At 37.4% G+C, this 25,079-nt stretch overlaps 1 protein-coding gene across 1 annotated transcript in view; it reads right to left on the bottom strand.

The window, feature by feature from the left end:
- LOC137039737 (uncharacterized) overlaps window positions 1–25,079 on the bottom strand; it is a 284,691-nt gene that overhangs the window by 167,938 nt on the left and 91,674 nt on the right. The window lies entirely within an intron of this gene.

The following is a 25,079-nucleotide window of genomic DNA, read 5'->3' as shown; positions in this document are numbered from 1 at the left end:
GGACACTAACATGGGAAAATTTGAAAAAGAAGCAGACACAATACAAAGAGCTCAAGATGATTTAGAACAACATGGACCAATGGAAGATGCTTGGGCGCAAATATGTCCAGAAGCCGAACTTGAGCGTCTTGAATGTCTGGAGAGTAAGAAAGATCAAATAGAAATAGAAGAAGGTGATGATATCATACCTGATCTATTACCAAATAAAGGTATTTCAAAGATGGAAAATAATCCATCAGCGATGACAAAGCAAGATGCCATGGGTTTACTGCGATCTTTGAATGAGAAGCAATCACAAATCTTTTACAAAGTGCGGCAATGGTGTTTAGCAAAAGTACAAGGTGAAAACCCAGATCCATTCCATGTATTTATATCTGGTCCAGGAGGTGTTGGAAAGTCAGTACTGATTAAAGCCATCTATTATGAAACCTCTCGCATACTTTCAAAGTTAACAGACAACCCAGATGAGACACATGTGCTACTAACTGCTCCTACCGGTGTGTCCGCGTACCAGATTAACGGGTCTACTGTACATTCCAGTCTTTGCATCGGAATAAATGCTTCTCTGCCATATCAACCACTTGGAGATGAAAAAATTAATTCTTTGAGAGCCAAACTTGGAAAACTGCAAATATTAATAATCGATGAAATTTCAATGGTTGATCATAAACTTCTAGGATACATTCATGGAAGATTAAGACAGATCAAACAAACAGGTGATTACTCTGCATTCGGAAAGGTCTCTGTCATAGCAGTTGGAGATTTTTATCAGCTGTCTCCTGTGAAAGGAAAACCACTATACACTGAACCAATGAACAGTGTGAATCTTTGGGAAAGTAACTTCAGTTTGGTTGAACTTACAGAGATTATGCGCCAGAAGGACAAACAATTTGGAGAACTATTAAATCGTTTAAGGCAACGTAAAAAAGATGAAGTAATGCTTGAAGAGGATATTACTATGCTAAAAACATTAGAAACAGGTGATGGTGATGAGAGTACAGATATCCATATTTATGCAACTAATAGTGAAGTTGATGAACATAACCTAAAAATGGTGCACAAAATATGCTCTGACACGGTTACTGTTAATGCTGAAGATTTTGAGAGAAATGCTAAAACTGGCCGAATGGAAAAAAAGGATGGGTTTCATCTCAGAGTTCACAACAGTTCTTTGGAAAAATCCCTTGAATTAGCAATCGATGCTCGAGTAATGCTACTGAAAAATATCAACGTATCAGATGGTTTGGTGAATGGAATTTTTGGAACACTTAAAGAGTTCTGTTATGAAAATGATGAAATATTTCCATCAAAAATATACATTGAATTTGACGATGAACGAGCTGGTAAAGAAGCTAGAGGTAAAAATCCATGTTTGAAACCTGGACTGGAGAAAAGCACACCAATTGAGCCTGAAGAAGAGAAAGTGACAAGCAGTGGTGGTGTCAGAAGACAATTTCCTTTGAAATTAGCATGGGCTTCCACAGTTCACAAAGTGCAAGGTCTGACAGTGAACAAAGCTGTTGTTTCATTGAAAAAGATATTTGCTCCAGGACAAGCATATGTAGCATTAAGTCGAGTGACTTCTCTTGATGGACTCATAATAGAAGATTTCAAAGAAAAAGCTATTTATGCAAAAGACAACATTGAGGAAGTTCTACAGAGAATGCCTCCATTCATTGTTCCATGTGAAACTACAGAAAATGTAAAATTTCAAATGATGTTACACAATGTCCAAGGGCTCATTCCGCATATTTTAGATATTCGGCAAGATAACAGATATCGTCAAGCAGATATGATTTGTGTAACAGAGACGTGGCTAAAAGCAAACAATTCTGAGAATGATATCAGTCTTTCTGAATACCATTTCCATGACAAACAACGAAGTGTTGCATATGACACAAGTGAAGATGTTTTTGCTAAACTAAAAGAGGAAAATCATGGTGGTGTTGGTATATATCACAGAGAGAATGTAAAAGCTGCTTTAGTTGATTTACCATGTATTAACATTGAATGTCTAATGTGCAATATACAAGACTTAAATACAACTGTGGCACTTGTATACAGACCATCATCATATAACATAGGATTATTCAGAGATAACTTGATTAACTTAATTCATCAAATAAACTGCTTTTCAGGAGGAAAAATAATTCTAGGAGATTTCAACGAAAACATTTTCAATAAATCAACTATTCATGATGTCATGCAGCATTTTGGCTTCACACAAATAGTTGAAAATTCAACAACTGAAAATGGCACATTAATAGACCATGTTTACATTAAAGATATTGACAGTAAAATAAAGATTGATATCATGCCCACATACTTCAGCTATCATGACTGTGTTGTGCTGAAGTGGCTGTTATAATGCAACGTCCATCTAGAAGGGGGGGGGGGGGTACAGAGGTGGATGAGTAACACTGGACGGCCTCTGTGGGAATTCATGCTGCCTTCATGTGCTATCGGTAAATACATTTTTTTGGGGGGGGAAATGTAACAATATTTACTAAAAATCTTCAACTACAGAATGTTAATCAATAAGGTGTCTGAAAGAAACAGGAAAGAATAACTATAGATGATATCAAAAATAAAACAATTCTGTATAAAAAAAAAAAAACACATGAAAATGTCAAACTCATAATAATGACTTAAGAAGTCTGAAATAGGATATTTCCGATAGCACGTGAAGGCAGCATTAGTCATTGGGATTATTAGTGGGTGTTAAGGCCATATTTCCATATTCCTATTTTTTCCTATTCCTATATTTATTATAATGAGGAATTGATAATATTTTATTATTTTAATATTAATGTCTTATATATATATATATATATATTAAATCAATGGCCTTAACACACAAACATTTTTTTTTTATTCTTTTATTTTTTTAAATGCATTCATTCATTCATTCATTCATTCTTTTTATTTATTTCTTTGATGTATATTATTGTTCAAAATGTAATCTAATTTTCCCCTTTATTCTTATGGACACCTGCATCTCACTGTTGGCAAATGTATAGTAAAGTACTTCAAAATGTGGTGCAAAAAAAATGTTATACAGCAAAACAATAAATGGGACGATATATAAAAAAGAAAGGAAAGACAAAGATGAACTTTAACAAATGAAGTTTTTATCTTTGCTGCTTCATTCTCATCATATTCCAATACTTCAAGTATTGATAAAAAGGTAAGACAATTTTTATGTTTGGAACATTAAGCACAATGTTTTATAAGTAAATAATTTACTTGTATAAGTTGTAAACTGTAAAACAAAAAAATAAAATAAAAAATCCTAATCACATCCTCCTTGTAGGTACATGATATATCTGATGCTGCTTTGATGACCAGATCATCTTCATTGTTAGGATAATATTCAACTCCAAATCCAGCTGAAGATTCCATTGTATGCAATTCAAGGAAAGCGTTTGACTGCAGACAACAATGTCCAGATCATCAAACCACCATCACCATTGTGGACTGTTGACTCAAGGCAAATCATGGATTCCTGTTTCTGGTATCAAATGCATCTGTGTGGATCAGTTCAGCAGCAATTCAGAATCATCATAGTATAAGGTAATTTCTTCCACTGTTCATTTTTGTGAGTTTGAGCTCATTGCAGCTAACCGTTTTTGTTCATGGCTCTCAACATAATTTAGTAATTTTACATTACAATGTGTTTAAGATTCTGAAATGCTTATATCCAGTTTTTGTGTTTGACAGAGGCCAATCTTGTGTCATCAATGGAATTTTAGTAGTGTTGTCCAGCATGTCAGATGAAGCCCTGACCACACTATCATCTCTGAAAATTGACCTATGAGCTGTGCACCCAATGAATTATTGAGCTGGATTATGCCATGGTAAAATATTTACAATCTACAACGAGTCTCCACTGGTTCAGTCAAATTATAGGGCGTCTTCATCTCTGCTGGTTCAGCCCAGTCATTAGATGTCTTTGTTGCCACTGCTTCAGAACAGTCCCAAATAATCTTCATGACTGCTGATACTGCCCAGCTCCAAATGTGCTACACCTGAGTATAGTCCACTCTAAGTTTCCTTCATCATCATCTCTGCATGGATCTGCACTGTTCACAACTACTGCTATGTCAGCCTGGCTCCTGTTTCCACTCACCCCTTACCTCCATCAGTTCTGTTGGGGTCCATCATCATGAATATCCTATAAGTCCCCTGTTGCTTCTTGCCTTCATCACATCCTGTCTGACTTCTTCCTACATCATCTCCACGGTCTTCATTTTGCCAGATCATTGATCTTTGTCTGCTCATTGCCAACCTTTGTTGCCGCCGTTGAAAATTTTGCAGCACGAACACAACATTTTTGGTGGTGTGTGATTGGAGGTAAAGTCACAATAGTATTCTGTTTACTTTTTATCATGTTCAGTTTGACTTTCCCTGTCACCACTTGCCCAAGTTCTTGTTTGTTTTTATGTTTTTTTTATTGCTATTTATGTAGGTATACACTACTTCACAATTATACTTTTTGTTGAATGTCATTTTTCCTTTAAAATGTACTTTTTCTTTAATGCATTTAAAAGGAATGGATGAATGTTTTATTTTTTGTTGTTGATATTTTGAGTTTTTTATAAATTAATTTTTATTTTCTTTAATTTCATATTTTATGTGAAGTTCTCTTTTACTGTTTATTGCCTCTTTAAATGTACTATTTAACAACTATACTTTTTATTGAATGTTATTTTTGCTTCCAAAATGTTTGAATTAATTTAAAAAGGAATAATTGAATGGTTTATTTTTATAATATTTTTAGTAATTTGACAATTTATTTCAAACTTCAAAATTATTCATATTTGATATGCAATATTGTTTTGAACATATATTAACATGAAGACTTTTTGACTTTGTATGTGAAAAGAATTGAAATGATTGAATGAATGATTGATTGAATGAATGAATGAATGAATGAATGAATGAATGAATGAATGAATGAATGAATGAATGAATGAATGGATATTTATTTACAACTATTGGATATTTTTCAAATATTTAAATAATATTATTATTTAATTTATGCTTTTTTGGTTATTATTTAACATTTTTAAATTTTGATATGTAGTATTTTACATTTTAGTGTTTTAGATTTGTCTTTTCAAATCTTAATATTTCACAATTATGGATTTTCATTTAATATTTGATTACCACAGAGATATACTTTAAAATGCAACTAATTGAAAATGAATGTGTAAAATGATGCATTTTCTCTTACCATTTCATTTTTCTTATTTACATATGCATTGTTTTTGAAGAAATTTTGTATTATTCTGTCATTAAAATTATAAATTTTTGTTTTCTGTGACTTGGTTTGATTCCCTGTATTTGTTTTTATGACACATTTTCCATATTACCCTTTCACAGCACAACATCAGAGACGACCCCAAATTATTATTGTTCAAATGCCATTTACTCTCATAGCTTACCATGATTTATCATGTTCTAGTGTGATTTACCATGATTCACCATAGTTTACCTTGATTTACCATGTTCTAGCCTGATTTGCCATAATATTCAACATTTTTTTATATTTACCATACTTTACCGTGATTCACCATATTTTACCATGATTTTCCATGATCCAGTTTGATTTACCATGATTTACCATGATTCTAGCCTATACATTTAACCTGTGGCAACCATAGACTGTAAAAAAAAATATGGACGTAGTGTCCGTGACCGATTCCTATAAGACGTTCTAAAGCGTAAAGTAGAGACTGCCGTCGCCACGAGCGCATCATCGCATGATACTCTCGGATAGCAGAAGGTGTGTTGGACATCGGCTGCGGCTGGATGCATGCGATCGGCGAGAGTAGCCGAGTGCAGGCGGGGAGGAGCTGCAAACGGAGACGTGAAGTCGGACACTTTCTGCTTCCCATGGTGACGCTTGCGCTGTGTTTGCAAACTTTTTCACAGCTGAAGTTAAATAAATGCAATAGTTCTCAAATACACAGATGTTTCAAATGACATTTTCATCCAATAAATTTATGTACAGCTCAGTTGCGTAACTTTGTTTTAAAAAGTGGGTGGGACATAAATGGCGTATCATATGCATGCGAAAAACTGCATGCAAAAGCTCATTTTAAGGTATGAGGTGCGCTCATACATTAAAATGAGCCTTGGCGTGCATATGATATGCACTATATGGCGTATTAAGGGGTGTTGCATTGCTGATACAATTTTATATCAGATGTACAATATGTACAATAACAATTGCAGAAAATTTTGTATTAAGATGTCTGGAAACCAATTAAATAGTTAATTTATTGATATAGATCTCGTTTAATTATTGCATCTAAACACAATGGCCCTCATTTATCAATCTTGCGTAGAAACTGGTGTATATGTTGGCGTTAGATTATGTTTACACTCCTCTCACCTCCTGATTTATGAAGCTGTGCGCACCTCTGCAATCCAGGTGAACGCAATACTTGCCCTTAATAAATGTGGCGGCTGAAAACGATCGTCATTAGAATAACACGCCCCTATATATTCAAGTCTACGCCTCCCCCACGCCTTCATTTTACGCCATGGACAAACAGAAGACGGCAAAGAAGCGAAACTTCTCCGACGTGGAGATCGGGCGCACTCAATCATCTCACTAGTCCACTAGTCAGGGCATGGATTAGGACATAAGTCAATGGGCTGACTCCCTGATCAGTGCCCTGACTACTGAACTATTGAGATGATTGAGACGCGTGCCATCGAGACCATCACCAGGGAAGTGAAAAAAAAACAACCCGAAATTGTTTTATTTGGGAGTTTAAAGAGTGGAATTAAAGGCACCTACAAAAACAAAATATGGACCCAAATTACGAGTAGCCTATTCTTAATAGTGTGGAGGTTGAGAAGCGCACTCCAGCAGTTTAAAGCTGTTTGGATGATAAATTACCATCACAATGCATTATTTTACAGCACATGTTTTGAAACAATTAGCATTTAATTTCGTATCACGGCACATGTATTGGGGTGTACAATAGTGATGATGATGTGATGTGGAGTAAGATTCATTCACATTAATAATTACATAACAATTTGTAAGATTCTTCTTCTTATTATTATGATTATTATTCTTAATGACGCTTGTTATTTAGAAGAAGAATGTCGCTTTTATTGATTTTATTATTATTTAAAAGAAGAAGGTCATTTTTATTATTTTGTCAGTCTGAATTATTTTAGTCCCAGTCCATGCGCAGCTGCCGGGCCAGGCGGGCCTGAACCGTCAGATAAAGCGCACAGGCTCGCGACTGGAGGAATACATATGCCTACAAATCAAAAGCTTTGGTAAAGTCACACAAATTAAACATTGACGTTCATGTTGCACAAAAATAAACACTGAATGTTGTTGTTGTGGTTTTTAACAATGGATCATATAGCATATCTTGCCAGTGCGTTTTGTGGTGTTGGGAATAGTTTTTCTGAGCATTTTCGCACTAACTCAAACGTGAGTACACCGCCTCCTGAGCTGGCGTAGGATTTGAGCGTGCCGTACGCCAACGTCCATACTGATAAATCTCAAAGTCACCGTGGTTTTGGGTGTACGCAAGGTGTACGCTGGAAATTTGGTGTACGCACTTTTGATAAATGAGGGCCATTATAACGTTGTGCTAAGATTTTTCACGTGAATGTGCATGCTTCTTTAGAGTCATATTCTGCATGTGCCCACCTAGTTTTCGTTCAGGATTAATAGGCTTTTGAGCATGTTTTACCACACCTATTCTCTAAATGACCCTGTTATAGCTACCCAAAGTGTAATGTTCAACATGTTTTGATAACTATTGATCAGGAGAGTCCAGAGAATCATACTGCAGTGGTTTGTTTCAGATCAGGCAAAAAACCTAGGACTTGTTCGCAAAACGAGGTTTTTAACATAATTGTGAATATGTAAATAACAATTTGATTGACAGTATCGGTTCTTGAGGCAAAGTTGTTCAGTATGAGGAGTTCTATCATAATTTATGTATATTAAGTGGCTGTTTTAACCCCACCTGATTACAGAGATGGAAAATACCATTTACAGCCAATATAGGCAATTTGCCATAGGAAATGCATGGTTTTTAAAGCTTTTTAACAGTTATAGCGCCACCTATAGTCCAATCGCTTTAAAACCTTGCATGCTTCCTCACCATGTTATGCCACATATACCCAACAATTTTCGTGAAGTTTTGAGTTTTCCCTTAGGATTTATAGGCTTTTGAGTGTATTTTGCCACGCCTCTTTTCTAACTGGCCCTGTTATAGCCATCCAAATGCAAAAGTTCAACTTTTTTTCAATGAATATTTATCTAGAGAGTCTAGAGAATTGACCTAGACTGGTTTGGTTCCGGTCGGGCAAAAAAACAGGGACTAGTTTGCAAAAGTAGGTTTTTAACATAATTGCAAATATTTAATTAATGATTTGATTGACAGCAATGGTTCTAGAGGCAAAGTTGTTCAGCATGAGGATATCTATCAAATGATATGCATATTTTGCCAATGTGTGCAACACCACGTGATTACAGCACCATAAAACTCGTTAGCGCCAACTAGTGGCCGATTTCTTTCAAAATTCTTACAGTCCTCTAGGACCATGAGTCAAACATGCCCACTGAGTTTTGTTCCGATCGACCTCCATTAACCCCGTCTAATAGGTGCTCAAACTTCATTGGCCGATGGCGGCCATGTTTTTTGAGATACTCCAATGTCCTCATATAAATACATGGGGCCTTGGACCAAGACACTGCATACCAATTTTCAGGTCAATCGGACTAGCGGTAGTGTGGTTATAGCTATTTTCATGTTTTTTTCACATTATAGCGCCACCAAGTGGCCAATCGTCGCGATTTTGTTATCGTGACCTCAGATTGAGCCCATACACATGTGTACCAAGTTTGGTGAAGATATCTCATTTTGTTCTTGAGTTATAGCCTTTTAAGTAAAATAGGCTCCGCCCTAAATGTACATTTCCACGCCCCTATTCATCCGTGAATCGAAATTTCAACTTTTTTTCAATGAATATTGATATTCAGACTACAGAAAACATTTTGGCACTGGTTTGGTTCTAATCGGTCAAAAAACCAGGGACTAGTTTGCAAAAGTAGGTTTTCAACAAAATTCAAAATGGTGGAAAAATTTCCCTACCGGAAATGAAATCGGAGATATACGTTTTGTTTGCCAAGGACTCAGCTTTCCAATGATATAAGACACTTGAGTGTGGACCAAACGGTTTAGGAGTTATGAGCCTTTTCACGCTTTTGGTTGCTGTAGCGCCACCTATTGGCCAATCGGGGTCATACCTCCTGAGGGTCTTCCCACAGTGAGGACTACCATCTGACAAAGTTTCAACGCTCCAGCCCTTACGGTTTTGGCTGCACGATGCGTTTTACCGGAGAATAATAATAATAATTAAAGCTGCGAGCAGCATTTAGCGGGGTTCAAGCCATTTAAGGTCTTTAAGCATTTGACGCCTTTTGCATGAAAGGTTTTTAAGCACTGAATGAATTTGAGAGATATCAGGTGAAATGAAGTGATAAACTGACAAAATGTGATTTTAAATATTATAATAGTGACTTTATAAAGTCTAAATATGAATTGATCAGGAGAGTGCAGAGAATCATACTGCTGTGGTTTGGTTCCGATCAGGCAAAAAACCTAGGACTAGTTTAGAGGCAAAGTTGTTCAGTATGAGAAGATCTATCATAATATATGCATATTATGTGGCTGTTTTAACCCCACCTGATTACAGAGATGGAAAATACCATTTACAGGCAATTCACCATAGGGAATACATGGTTTTCAAAGCCTTTTAACACTTATAGCGCCCCCTATACTCCGATCTCCATAAAACATTGCATGTGTCTTCAACATGTTATGCCACATATACCCAACAATTTTCGTGAAGTTTTGAGTTTCCTCTTAGGATTTATAGGCTTTTGAGTGTATTTTGCCACGCCTCTTTTCTAAATGGCTCTGTTATAGCCATCCAAATGCAAGAAATCAACTTTTTTTTGATAATTATTGATCTAGAGAGTCCAGAGAATTGTCCTAGACTGGTTTGGTTCTGATTGCGCAAAAAACCAGGGACTAGTTTGCAAAAGTAGGTTTTTAACATTATTGCAAATATTTATTTAACAATTTGATTGACCGAAATGGTTCTAGAGGCAAAGTTGTTCAACATGAGGAGATCTATCATATGATATGCATATTTTGCCGATGTGTGCAACACCACGTGATTGCAGAGCCATAAAACTCGTTAGCGCCAACTAGTGGCCGATTTCTTTCAAAATTCTTACAGACCTCTAGGACCATGAGTCAAACATGCCTACTGAGTTTCGTTCTGGTCGACCTCCGTTAACCCTGTCTAATAGGTGCTCAAATTTCATTGGCCGATGGCGGCCATGTTTTTTTAGATACGCCAATGTTCTCATAGACAGACATGGTACCTTGGGCCAAGACACTGCTTACCAATTTTCAAGTCAATCAGACTAGCGGTCGCGTGGTTATAGCCTTTTTTGTGTTTTTTCCATGTTATAGCGCCACCAAGTGGCCAATCGTCGCGATTTTTTTATCGTGACCAAAAACTGAGCCCATAAACATGTGTACCAAGTTTGGTGAAGATATCTCATTTCTTGCTGGAGTTATAGCCTCTTTAGTAAAATAGGCTCCGCCTTAAATGTACATTTCCACGCCCCTTTTCGTTCATGAGTCAAAATTTCAACTTTTTTTTGATAATTATTGATACTCAGTCTAGAGAGAACATTTTGGCACTGGTTTGGTTCTGATATGTCAAAAAACCAGGGACTAGTTCGCAAAAGTAGGTTTTTGACAAAATTCAAAATGGCGGAAAAATTTGCATACCGGAAATGAAATCGGAGATATACGTTTTGTTCGCCAAGGTCTCAGCTTTCCAATGATATAAGACACTTGACCCTTAGGATGAACGGTTTAGGAGTTATGAGCCATTTCGCGTTTTTGGTTGCTGTAGCGCCACCTATTGGCCAATCTGGCTCATAATTTGATAACCTCTCCTCGATTTTTGGACTACCTATTGACAAAGTTTGAAGTCTCTAGCATTTACGGTTTGGTCTGCACGATGAGTTTTACGGCAGAATAATAATAATAATAATTAAAGCTGCGAGCAGCATTTAGCGGGGTTCAAGCCATTTAAGGTCTTTAAGCATTTGACACCTTTTGCATGAAAGGCTTTTAAGCACTGAATGAATTTGAGAGATATCAGGTGAAATGAAGTGATAAACTGACAAAATGTGATTTTAAATATTATAATAGTGACTTTATAAAGTCTAAATATGAATTGATCAGGAGAGTGCAGAGAATCATACTGCTGTGGTTTGGTTCCTATCAGGCAAAACACCTAGGACTAGTTTGCAAAACGAGGTTTTTAACATAATTGTGAATATTTAAATAAAGATTTGATTGACAGTATTGGTTATAGAGGCAAAGTTGTTCAGTATGAGAAGATCTATCATAATATATGCGATTACAGAGATGGAAAATACAATTTACAAGCAATTCACCAGAGGGAATACATGGTTTTCAAAGCTTTTTAACACTTATAGCGCCCCCTATACTCCGATCTCCATAAAACTTTGCATGTGTCTTCAACATGTTATGCCACATATACCCAACAATTTTCGTGAAGTTTTGAGTTTCCCCTTAGGATTTATAGGCTTTTGAGTGTATTTTGCCACACCTCTTTTCTAAATGGCTCTGTTATAGCCATCCAAATGCAAGAAATCAACTTTTTTTTTGATAATTATTGATCTAGAGAGTCCAGAGAATTGTCCTAGACTGGTTTGGTTCTGATTGGGCAAAAAACCAGGGACTAGTTCGCAAAAGTAGGTTTTTAACATTATTGCAAATATTTATTTAACGATTTAATTGCCAAAAATGGTTCTAGAGGCAAAGTTGTTCAGCATGAGGAGATCTATCATATGATATGCATATTTTGCCGATGTGTGCAACACCACGTGATTGCAGAGCCATAAAACTCGTTAGCGCCAACTAGTGGCCGATTTCTTTCAAAATTCTTACAGACCTCTAGGACCATGAGTCAAACATGCCCACTGAGTTTTGTTCCGATCGACCTCCGTTAACCCTGTCTAATAGGTGCTCAAATTTCATTGGCCGATGGCGGCCATGTTTTTTGAGATACGCCAATGTTCTCATAGACAGACATGGTACCTTGGGCCAAGACACTGCTTACCAATTTTCAAGTCAATCGGACTAGCGGTCGCGTGGTTATAGCCCTTTTTGTGTTTTTTCCATGTTATAGCGCCACCAAGTGGCCAATCGTCGCGATTTTTTTATCGTGACCAAAGACTGAGCCCATACACATGTTTACCAAGTTTGGTGAATATATCTCATTTCTTGCTGGAGTTATAGCCTCTTTAGTAAAATAGGCTCCGCCTTAAATGTACATTTCCACGCCCCTTTTCGTTCATGATTCAAAATTTCAACTTTTTTTTGATAATTATTGATATTCAGACTAGACAGAACATTTTGGCACTGGTTTGGTTCCGATATGTCAAAAAACCAGGGACTAGTTCGCAAAAGTAGGTTTTTGACAAAATTCAAAATGGCGGAAAAATTTGCATGACGGAAATGAAATCGGAGATATACGTTTTGTTCGCCAAGGTCTCACCTTTTCAATGATATAAGACACTTGAGTGTGGACCAAACGGTTTAGGAGTTATGAGCCCTTTTGCGCAATTGATTGCTATAGCGCCACCTATTGGCCAATCTGGCTCATAATTTGATAACCTTTCCTCGATTTTTGGACTACCTATTGACAAAGTTTCAAGTCTCTAGCCCTCACGGTTTGGTCTGCACGATGAGTTTTACGGCAGAATAATAATAATAATAATAATAATAATAATAAAAATCAGCACAAATACAATAGGTGTTCAGCACTTCGTGCTTGAACCCCTAAATATAGCTGCGAGCAGCAATTAGCGGGGTTCAAGCGACTTAAGGCATTTAAGCATTTAAGGCGTATTGCATTTAAGGCTCTAAAGCAGTAAAATAATTAAATCTGGGAGCTCAGGTGAAATGAAGTGATACATTGACAAAATTCGATTGCAAATGTTAAAATAGTGACTTTATAAAGACTGAATTTGAGTTGTGCTTGCAATGGCAAAACTTGTGGCCCTGTTGCTACCCTACACTGCTGACATGTTTTTAGCAAAATGCTAACACGATTAGCATGTTTTTAACATACTGGTAACACAATTAGCATGCTGATATAATCGATGGAAAATACCATTTACAGCCAATACAGGCAATTCACCATAGGAATACATGGTTTTCAAAGCTTTTTAACACTTATAGCGCCACCTATACTCCGATCTCCATGAAATGTTGCATCCTTCTTCACATTGTTATGCCACATATACCCATCAATTTTCGTGAAGTTTTGAGTTTTCGCTTAGGATTTATAGGCTTTTGAGTGTATTTTGCCACGCCTCTTTTCTAATTGGCCCTGTTATAGCCATCCAAATGCAAAAGTTCAACTTTTTTTTGATAATTATTGATCTAGAGAGTCCAGAGAATTGTCCTAGACTGGTTTGGTTTCGGTCGTGCAAAAAATCAGGGACTAGTTCGCAAAAGTAGGTTTTTAACATAATTGTGAATATTTAACTAACGATTTGATTGACAGCAATGGTTCCAGAGGCAAAGTTGTTCAGCACGAGGAGGTCTATCATATGATATGCATATTTTGGGGATGTTTGCAACACCACGTGATTGCAGAGCCATAAAGCTCGTTAGCGCCAACTAGTGGCCGATTTCTTTCAAAATTCTTACAGTCCTCTAGGACCATGAGTCAAACAGGCCCACCAAGTTTCGTTCCGATCGGCCTCCGTTAACCCCGTCTAATAGGTGCTCAAATTTCATTGGCCGATGGCGGCCATGTTTTTTGAGATACGCCAATGTCCTCATAGACATACATGGGGCCTTAGGTCAAGACACCACATACCAATTTTCAAGTCAATCGGACTAGCGGTCGCGTGGTTATAGCCGTTTTAGTGTTTTTTTCATGTTATAGCGCCACCAAGTGGCCAATCGTCGCGATTTTTTTATCGTGTTCAAAGAATGAGCCCATAAACATGTGTACCAAGTTTGGTGAAGATAGCTCATTTCTTTCTGGAGTTATAGCCTTTTTAGTAAAATAGGCTCCGCCCTGAACGTCCATTTTGAATCCCCTTAGCAACCGTGAATCGAAATATCAACATTTTTTCGATAATTATTGATATTCAGCCTACAGAGAACATTTTGGCACTGGTTTGGTTCCGATCGGTCAAAAAACCAGGGACTAGTTCGCAAAAGTAGGTTTTCGACAAAATTCAAAATGGCGGAAAAATTTTCATGACGGAAATGAAATCGGAGATATACGTTTTGTTCGTCATGGTCTCAGCTTTCTAATGATATAAGACACTTGAGTGTGGAGTACACGGTTTAGGAGTTATGAGCCCTTTTGCGCTTTTGGTCGCTGTAGCGCCACCTATAGGCCAATCGGGGTCATAGCTTCTCAGGTTCTCCCCAAATTGAGGACTACCTATTGGCCAAGTTTGAAGTCTCTAGCACTTACGGTTTTGTCTGCACGTTCAGTTTTAGGGGAGAAGAAAAATAATAATAATAATAATAATTAAAGCTGCAAGCAGCATTTAGCGGGGTTCAAGCCTTTAAGGCCTTTTAAGCACATAGGCATTAATGACATTAAGTTTTATTTAGCAAGTTTTTAAACACTGTAATAATCGATGGAAAAGTCCATTTACAGCCAATATAGGCAATTTACCATAGGAAATGCATGGTTTTTAAAGCTTTTTCACAGTTATAGCGCCACCTATAGTCCGATCTCTTTAAAACTTTGCATGCTTCATCAGCATGTTATGCCACATATACCCAACAATTTTCGTGAAGTTTTGAGTTTCCCCTTAGGATTTATAGGTTTTTGAGTGTATTTTGCCACGCCTCTTTTTTAAATGGCCCTAGTATAGCCATCCAAATGTAAAAGTTCATTTTTTTTTCAATGATTATTGATCTAAAGAGTCCAGAGAATTGTCCTAGACTAGTTTGGTTCCGATCGGGCAAAAAACCAGGGACTAGTTTGCAAAAGTAGGTTTTTAACATAATTGCAAATATTTAATTAACGATTTGATTGACATCAATGGTTCTAGAGGCAAAGTTGTTCAGCATGAGGAGTTCTATCAAATGATATGCATATTTTGCAGATGTGTGCAACACCACGTGATTACAGAGCCATAAAACTCGTTAGCGCCAACTAGTGGCCGATTTCTTTCAAAATTCTTACAGACCTCTAGGACCATGAGTCAAACATGCCCATCAAGTTTCGTTCCGATCGGCCTCTGTTAACCCCGTCTAATAGGTGCTCGAATTCATTGGCCGATGGCGGCCATGTTTTTTGAGATACGCCAATGTCCTCAAAGACATACATGGTACCTTGGGCGAAGACACTGCATACCAATTTTCAGGTCAATCGGACTAGCGGTCTTGTGGTTATAGCTATTTTCATGTTTTTTTCACATTATAGCGCCACCCAGTGGCCAATCGTCGCGATTTTTTTATCGTGACCTCAAATTGAGTCCCTACATATGTGTACCAAGTTTGGTGAAGATATCTCATTTCGTTCTTGAGTTATAGCCTCTTTAGTAAAATAGGCTCCGCCTTCAATGTACATTTTCACGCCCCTTTTCGTCTGTGAATCGAAATTTCAACTTTTTTTCGATAATTATTAATAGTAAGACTACAGTGAACAGTTTGGCACTGGTTTGGTTCCGATCGGTCAAAAAACCAGGGACTAGTTCGCAAAAGTAGGTTTTCAACAAAATTCAAAATGGCGGAAAAATTTTCATGACGGAAATGAAATCGGAGATATACGTTTTGTTCGGCTTGAGCCAAGGATTCCAATGATGTAAGACACTTGAATGTGCGACAATGGGTTTTCGAGATATAAGCAAAATAGTATTTTTTTTTTGTTTTTTGCGCTATAGCGCCACCTTTTGGCCAATCGGGCTCATACTTTGATAACCTCTCCTCGATTTTTGGACTACCTTTTGGCAAAGTTTCAAGTCTCTAGCACTTACGGTTTGGGCTGCACGATGCGTTTTAGGGGAGAAGAAAAATAATAATAATAAAAATCCTTACAATAACAATAGGTTTTCAAGCACTTCGTGCTTGAACCCCTAATAATTAAAGCTGCAAGCAGCATTTAGCGGGGTTCAAGCCTTTAAGGCCTTTAAAGCACATAGGCATTAAAGACATTAAGTTTTATTTAGCAAGATTTTAAACACTGAAATAATAGATGGAAAAGTCCATTCACAGCCAATATAGGCAATTTACCATAGGAAATGCATGGTTTTTAAAGCTTTTTAACAGTTATAGCGCCACCTATAGTCCGATCTCTTTAAAACTTTGCATGCTTCATCAGCATGTCATGCCACATATACCCAACAATTTTCGTGAATTTTTGAGCTTCCCTTTTGGGTTAGCGCCAACTAGTGGCCGATTTCTTTCAAAATTCTTACAGACCTCTAGGACCATGAGTCAAACATGCCCACCGAGTTTCGTTCCGATCGACCTCTGTTAACCTCATCTAATAGGTGCTCAAAATTCATTTGCTGATGGCGGCCATGTTTTTTGAGATACACCAATGTCCTCATAGACATACATGGGGCCTTGGACCAATACACTGCATACCAATTTTCAAGTCAATCGGACTAGCGGTCGCGTGGTTATAGCCCTTTTCATGTTTTTCTCACATTATAGCGCCACCAAGTGGCCAATCGTCGCAATTTTTTTATCGTGACCTCAAATTGAGCCGATACACATGTGTACCAAGTTTGGTGACGATATCTCATTTCCTTCTTGAGTTATAGCCTTTTTAGCAAAATAGGCTCCGCCCTGAACGTCCATTTTGAAGCCAATTAGCAAAAATGAATCGAAATTTCAACTTTTTTTCGATAACTATTGATAATTAGCCACCAGAGAACATTTTGACACTGGTTTGGTTCCGATCGGTCTAAAAACCAGGGACTAGTTCTCAAAAATAGGTTTCAGACATACTCCAAAATGGCGGACATTTTAAGACGAAACAAAAAAATTCCCGCTTACAGTTTTTTCGTCTTGGCCCAAGGATTTCAAAAGTATAAATCATTTGAGTCTACGACCACCGGTTTATGAGAAAAGCTCACAAATGTAAAATTTTTTGGTTTTTTGCGCTATAGCGCCACCTATTGGCCGATTGGGCTCATATTTTGATAACCTCTCCTCGATTTTTGGACTACCTTCGGGTAAATTTTCAAGTCTCTAGCCCTTACGGTTTGGGCTGCACAACGCGTTTTATCGGAGAATAATAATAATAATAATAAAAATCAGTACAATTACAATAGGGTTTCAGCACTTCGTGCTTGAACCCCTAATAAAAATCTTTACAATTACAATAGGGTTTCAGCACTTCGTGCTTGAACCCCTAATAATTAAAGCTGCAAGCAGCCTTTGAGCGGGGTTCAAGCATTTAAGGGCGTTTAAGCACTGAGGCATTAAAGACATTAAGTTTTATTTAGCAAGATTTTAAACACTGAAATAATAGATGGAAAAGTCCATTCACAGCCAATATAGGCAATTTACCATAGGAAATGCATGGTTTTTAAAGCTTTTTAACAGTTATAGCGCCACCTATAGTCCGATCTCTTTAAAACTTTGCATGCTTCATCAGCATGTCATGCCACATATACCCAACAATTTTCGTGAATTTTTGAGCTTCCCTTTTGGGTTAGCGCCAACTAGTGGCCGATTTCTTTCAAAATTCTTACAGACCTCTAGGACCATGAGTCAAACATGTCCACTGAGTTTCGTTCCGATCGACCTCCGTTAACCCCATCTAATAGGTGCTCAAAATTCATTGGCTGATGGCGGCCATGTTTTTTGAGATACACCAATGTCCTCATAGACTTATATAGTAACTTGGGCCAAGACACTGCATATCAATTTTCAGGTCAATCGGACAAGTGGTCATTGTTTTTTTCACATTATAGCGCCACCAACTGGTCAAACGTCGCGATTTTTTTATTATCGAGACCAATAATTGAGCCCATACACATGTGTTCCAAGTTTGGTGAAGATATCTCATTTTCTTCTTGAGTTATAGCCTTTTTAGTAAAATAGGCTCCGCCCACAACATTCTTTTTCCACCCCTTAGCAACCGTAAATTGAAATTTCAACTTTTTCTCAATGAATATTGATATTCAGACTACAGAGAACATTTTGGCACTGGTTTGGTTCCGATTGGGCAAAAAAACAGGGACTAGTTCGCAAAAGTACGTTTTTAACATAATTGCAAATATTGAATTAATGATTTGACTGACAGCAATGGTTCTAGAGGCAAAGTTGTTCAGTATGAGGAGATCTATCACATGATATGCATATTTTGTGGATGGGTGCCACACCACGTGATTACAGAGCCATACAAATCTTTAGCGCCAACTAGTGGCCGATTTCTTTCAAAATTCTTACAGACCTCTAGGGCCATGAGTCAAACATGCCCATCAAGTTTTGTTCCGATCAGCCTCCGTTAACCTTGTCTTATAGGTGCTCAAACTTCATTGGCCGATAGCGGCCATGTTTTTTGAGATACGCCGATGTTCTCATAGACGTACATGGGGCCTTGGACCAAGACACTGCTTTCCCATTTTCAAGTCAATAAGACTAACGGTCAGGTGGTTATACCCCTTTTTATGTTTTTTTCATGTTATAGCGCCACCATGTGGCCAATCGTCGCGATCTTTTTAACGTGACCAAGGACTGAGCCCATAAATATGTGTACCAAGTTTGGTAAAGATATCTCATTTCCTTCTTGAGTTATAGCCTTATTAGTAAAATAGGCTCCGCCCTGAACGTCCATTTTGACGCCCTTTAGCAAACATGAATCGAAATTTCAACTTTTTTTCAATGAATATTGATATTCAGTCTCCAGAGAACATTTCTGCACTGGTTTGGTTCCGATTGGTCAAAAAACCAGGGACTAGTTCGCAAAAGTAGATTTTCGACAAAATTCAAAATGGCGGGAAAATTTGCATACCGGAAATGAAATCGGAGATATACGTTTTGTTCGTCATGGTCTCAGCTTTCCAATGATATAAGACACTTGACCCTTAGGAGCAACGGTTTAGGAGTTATGAGCCCTTTCGCGCTTTTGGTTGCTATAGCGCCACCTATGGGCCAAACTGGCTCATAATTTGATAACCTCTCCTCGATTTTTGGACTACCTGTTGACAAAGTTTGAAGTCTCTAGCATTTACGGTTTGGTCTGCACGATCGCTTTTACGGCAGAATAATAATAATAATAATAATAATTAAAGCTGCGGGCAGCATTTAGCGGGGTTCAAGCCATTTAAGGTCTTTAAGCATTTGACGCCTTTTGCATGGAAGTTTTTTAAGCACTGAATGAATTTGAGAGATATCAGGTGAAATGAAATGATTAACTGACAAAATATGATTATAAATATTATAGTAGTGACTTTATAAAGTCTAAATATGAATTATAGAACAATATTAATCAATTGTATGACAAAATTACTATATTACTTTGCTAACATGATAAACATGTTGCTAGGTGGTTGCTAGGTTGTTCTTGATGGTTGTTATGGTGTTGCTAGGCAGTTGTTAGCTGTCACAGATGGTTACTATAATGTTTATAGAGTTCTTACTATGTTCTTTGCCTGATTTAAAACTTAGCTAATCACTGCTAGCATTTGTAGCATGTTGGAAGTGCTGTTTGCTCGAATGACAAACAGACACACACACACACACACACACACACACACACACACACACACACACACACACACACACACACACACACACACACACACACCACCTATTTTTGTGAAGTTTTGAGTTTTCGTTCAGGATTAATAGGCTTTTGAGCATGTTTTACCACACCTATTTTCTAAATGATCCTGTTATAGCTACCCAAAGTGTAAAGGTCAACATGTTTTTGATAAGTATTGATCAGGAGAGTCCAGAGAATCATACTGCTGTGGTTTGGTTTCGATCAGGCAAGAAAAACCAAGGACTAGTTTGCAAAACGAGGTTTTTAACATAATTGTGAATATTTAAATAAAGATTTGATTGACAGTATTGGTTATAGAGGCAACGTTGTTCAGTATGAGAAGATCTATCATAATATATGCATATTATGTGGCTGTTTTAACCCCACCTGATTACAGAGATGGAAAATACCATTTACAGCCAATACAGGCAATTCACCATAGGAATACATGGTTTTCAAAGCTTTTTAACACTTATAGCGCCCCCTATACTCCGATCTCCATAAAACTTTGCATGTGTCTTCAACATGTTATGCCACATATACCCAATAATTTCTGTGAAGTTTTGAGTTTTCCCTTAGGATTTATAGGCTTTTGAGTGTATTTTGCCACGCCTCTTTTCTAAATGGCCCTGTTATAGCCATCCAAATGCAAAAGTTCAACTTTTTTTCAATAATTATTGACCTAGAGTGTCTATAGTATTGTCCTAGACTGGTTTGGTTCCAATTGGGTAAAAAACCAGGGACTAGTTCGCAAAAGTAGGTTTTTAACATAATTACAAAAATTTAATAATGATTTTATTGACAGCAATGGTTCTAGAGGCAAAGTTGTTCATCATGAGGAGATCTATGATATGATATGCATATTTCATGGATATGTGCAACACCACGTGATTTCAGAGCCATAAAACTCGTTAGCGCCAACTAGTGGCCGATTTCTTTCAAAATTCTTACAGACCTCTAGGACCATGAGTCAAACATGCCCACTGAGTTTCGTTCCGATCAGCCTCCATTAACCTTGTCTAATAGGTGCTCAAAATTCATTGGTCTATGGCGGCCATGTTTTTTGAGATACACCAATGTCCTCATACATATTCATGGTACCTTGGGCCAAGACACGGCATACCAATTTTCAGTTCAATCGGACTAGCGGTCGCGTGGTTATAGCCATTTTCATGTTTTTTCTACATTATAGCGCCACCAAGTGGTCAATCTTCACGTTTTTTTTATCGTGACCTCAGAATGAGTCCATACACATGTGTACCAAGTTTGGTGAAGATATCTCATTTCCTTCTTGAGTTATAGCCTCTTTAGTAAAATAGGCTCCGCCTTAAATGTACATTTCCACGCCCTGTTTCGTTCGTGAGTCAAAATTTCAACATATTTTTGATAATTATTGATATTCAGACCAGACAGAACATTTTGGCTTTGGTTTGGTTCCGATATGTCAAAAAACCAGGGACTAGTTCGCAAAAGTAGGTTTTTGACAAAATTCAAAATGGCGGAAAAATTTGCATACCGGAAATAAAATACCTCTTATGTTTTTTGTTCGGCTTGAGCCAAGGATTCCAATGATGTAAGACACTTGATTGTGCGACAATGGGTTTTTGAGATATAAGCAAAATAGTGACTTTTTTTTGTTTTTTGCGCTATAGCGCCACCTATTGGCCAATCTGGCTCATAATTTGAGAACCTCTCCTCGATTTTTGGACTACCTATTGACAAAGTTTCAAGTCTCTAGGCCTTACGGTTTGGTCTGTACGATGAGTTTTACGGCAGAATAATAATAATAATAATAAAAATCGGTACAATTACAATAGGGTTTCAGCATTTCATGCTTGAACCCCTAATAAAAATCAATACAATTACAATAGGGTTTCAGCACTTCGTGCTTGAACCCCTAAAAATCAGTACAAATACAATAGGTGTTCAGCACTTCGTGCTTGAACCCCTAATAATAATAATAATTAAAGCTGCAAGCAGCATTTAAGCGGGGTTCAAGCCTTTAAGGCCTTTTAAGCACATAGGCATTAAAGACACTAAGTTTTATTTAGCAAGGTTTTAAACACTAAAATAATAGATGGAAAAGTCCATTTACAGCCAATATAGGCAATTTACCATAGGAAATGCATGGTTTTTATAGCTTTTTCACAGTTATAGCGCCACCTATAGTCCGATCTCTTTAAAACATTGCATGCTTCATCAGCATGTCATGCCACATATACCCAACGATTTTCGTGAAGTTTTGAGTTTCCCCTTAGGATTTATAGGCATTTGAGAGTATTTTGCCACGCCTCTTTTTTAAATGGCCCTGTTATAGCCATCCAAATGCAAAAGTTCAACTTTTTTTTGATAGTTATTGATCTAAAGAGTCCAGACAACTGTCCTAGACTTGTTTGGTTCTGATCGGGCAAAAAACCAGGGTCAAGTTCACAAAAGTAGGTTTTTAACATAATTACGAATATTTAATTAACGATTTGATTGACAGCAATGGCCCTAGAGGCAAAGTTGTTCAACATGAGGAGATCTATCATATGATATGCATATTTTGCAGATGTATGCAACACCACGTGATTACAGAGCCATAAACATAATAGGTGCTCAAATTTCATTGGCCTATGGCGGCCATGTTTTTTGAGATACGCCAATGTCCTCATAGACATACATGGTACCTTGGGCCACGACACCGCATACCAATTTTCAAGTCAATCGGACTAGCGGTCGTGTGGTTATAGCCGTTTTTGTGTTTTTTTCATGTTATAGCGCCACCAAGTGGCCAACTGTCGCGATATTTTTATCTTGACCGAATACTGAGCCCATACACATGTGTACCAAGTTTGGTGAAGATATCTAATTTCCTTCTTGAGTTATAGCCTTTTTAGTAAAATAGGCTCCGCCCTGAACGTCCATTTTGAAGCCCCTTAGCAAAAATGAATCAAAATTTCAACTTTTTTTTGATAATTATTGATATTCAGACTAGACAGAACATTTTGACACTGGTTTGGTTCCGATATGTCAAAAAACCAGGGACTAGTTTGCAAAAGTAGGTTTTTGACAAAATTCAAAATGGCGGAAAAATTTTCATGACGGAAATGAAATCGGAGATATACGTTTTGTTCGCCAAGGACTCAGCTTTCCAATGATATAAGACACTTGAGTGTGGACCAAACGGTTTAGGAGTTATGAGCCCTTTCTCGCAATTGATTGCTATAGCGCCACCTATAGGCCAATCTGGCTCATAATTTGATAACCTCTCCTCGATTTTTGGACTACCTTCGGGTAAAGTTTGAAGTCTCTAGCCCTTACGGTTTGGTCTGCACGATGCGTTTTATCAGAGAATAATAATAATAATAATAATAATTAAAGCTGCAAGCAGCATTTAGCGGGGTTCAAGCCTTTAAGGCCTTTAAAGCACAAAGGCAATAAAGACATTAAGTTTTATTTAGCAAGATTTTAAACACTGAAATAATAGATGGAAAAGTCCATTCACAGCCAATATAGGCAATTTACCATAGGAAATGCATGGTTTTTAAAGCTTTTTAACAGTTATAGCGCCACCTATAGTCCGATCTCTTTAAAACTTTGCAAGCTTCATCAGCATGTCATGCCACATATACCTAACAATTTTCGTGAATTTTTGAGCTTCCCTTTTGGGTTAGCGCCAACTAGTGGCCGATTTCTTTCAAAATTCTTACACACCTCTAGGACCATGAGTCAAACATGTCCACTGAGTTTCGTTCCGATCGACCTCTGTTAATCCCATCTAATAGGTGCTCAAAATTCATTGACTGATGGCGGCCATGTTTTTTGAGATACACCAATGTCCTCATAGACTTATATAGTACCTTGGGCCAAGACACTGCATACCAATTTTCAAGTCAATCGGACTAACGGTCGTTGTTTTTTTCACATTATAGCGCCACCAACTGGTCAAACGTCGCAATTTTTTTATCGAGACCAAAAAATGAGCCCATACACATGTGTACCAAGTTTGGTGAAGATATCTCATTTCCTTCTTAAGTTATAGCCTTTTTAGTAAAATAGGCTCCGCCCACAACATTCTTTTTCCACCCCTTAGCAACCACATTAAAGACATTAAGTTTTATTTAGCAAGATTTTAAACACTGAAATAATAGATGGAAAATTCCATTTACAGCCAATATAGGCAATTTACCATAGGAAATGCATGGTTTTTAAAGCTTTTTAACAGTTATAGCGCCACCTATAGTCCGATCTCTTTAAAACTTTGCATGCTTCATCAGCATGTCATGCCACATATACCCAACAATTTTCGTGAATTTTTGAGCTTCCCTTTTGAGTTAGCGCCAACTAGTGGCCGATTTCTTTCAAAAATCTTACAGACCTCTAGGACCATGAGTCAAACATGCCCACCAAGTTTCGTTCCGATCGGCCTCTGTTAACCTTGTCTAACAGGTGCTCAAATTTCATTGGCCGATGGCGGCCATGTTTTTTGAGATACGCCAATGTCTGCTTACCAATTTTCAGGTTAATTAAACTAGCGATCGCGTGGTTATAGCCCTTTTCATGTTTTTTTCACATTATAGCGCCACCAAGTGGCCAATCGTCGCAATATTTTTATCGTGACCTCAAATTGAGCCGATATACATGTGTACCAAGTTTGGTGACGATATCTCATTTCTTTCTTGAGTTATAGCCTTTTTAGTAAAATAGGCTCCGCCCTGAACGTCCATTTTGAAGCCAATTAGCAAAACTGAATTGAAATTTCAACTTTTTTTCGATAACTATTGATAAACAGAGACCAGAGAACATTTTGACACTGGTTTGGTTCCGATCGGTCAAAAAACCAGGGACTAGTTTGCAAAAGTAGGTTTTTAACATAATTGTGAATATTTAATTAATGATTTGATTGACAGCAATGATTCCAGAGGCAAATTTGTTCAGCATGAGGAGATCTATCATATGATATGCATATTTTGTGGATGCGTGAAAAAACACGTGATTTCAGAGCCATAAAACTCGTTAGCGCCAACTAGTGGCCGATTTCTTTCAAAATTCTTACAGACCTCTAGGACCATGAGTCAAACATGCCCATCAAGTTTCGTTCCGATAGGCCTCTGTTAACCCCATCTAATAGGTGCTCAAATTTCATTGGCCGATGGCGGCCATGTTTTTTGAGATACGCCAATGTCCTCATAGACGTACATGGGGCCTTGGACCAAGACACTGCATACCAA

Source organism: Pseudorasbora parva, chromosome 14 (assembly GCF_024679245.1).
Source record: "Pseudorasbora parva isolate DD20220531a chromosome 14, ASM2467924v1, whole genome shotgun sequence".
Lineage (NCBI taxonomy): Eukaryota > Metazoa > Chordata > Actinopteri > Cypriniformes > Gobionidae > Pseudorasbora > Pseudorasbora parva.
This window is presented reverse-complemented; position numbering and strand designations above follow the sequence as displayed.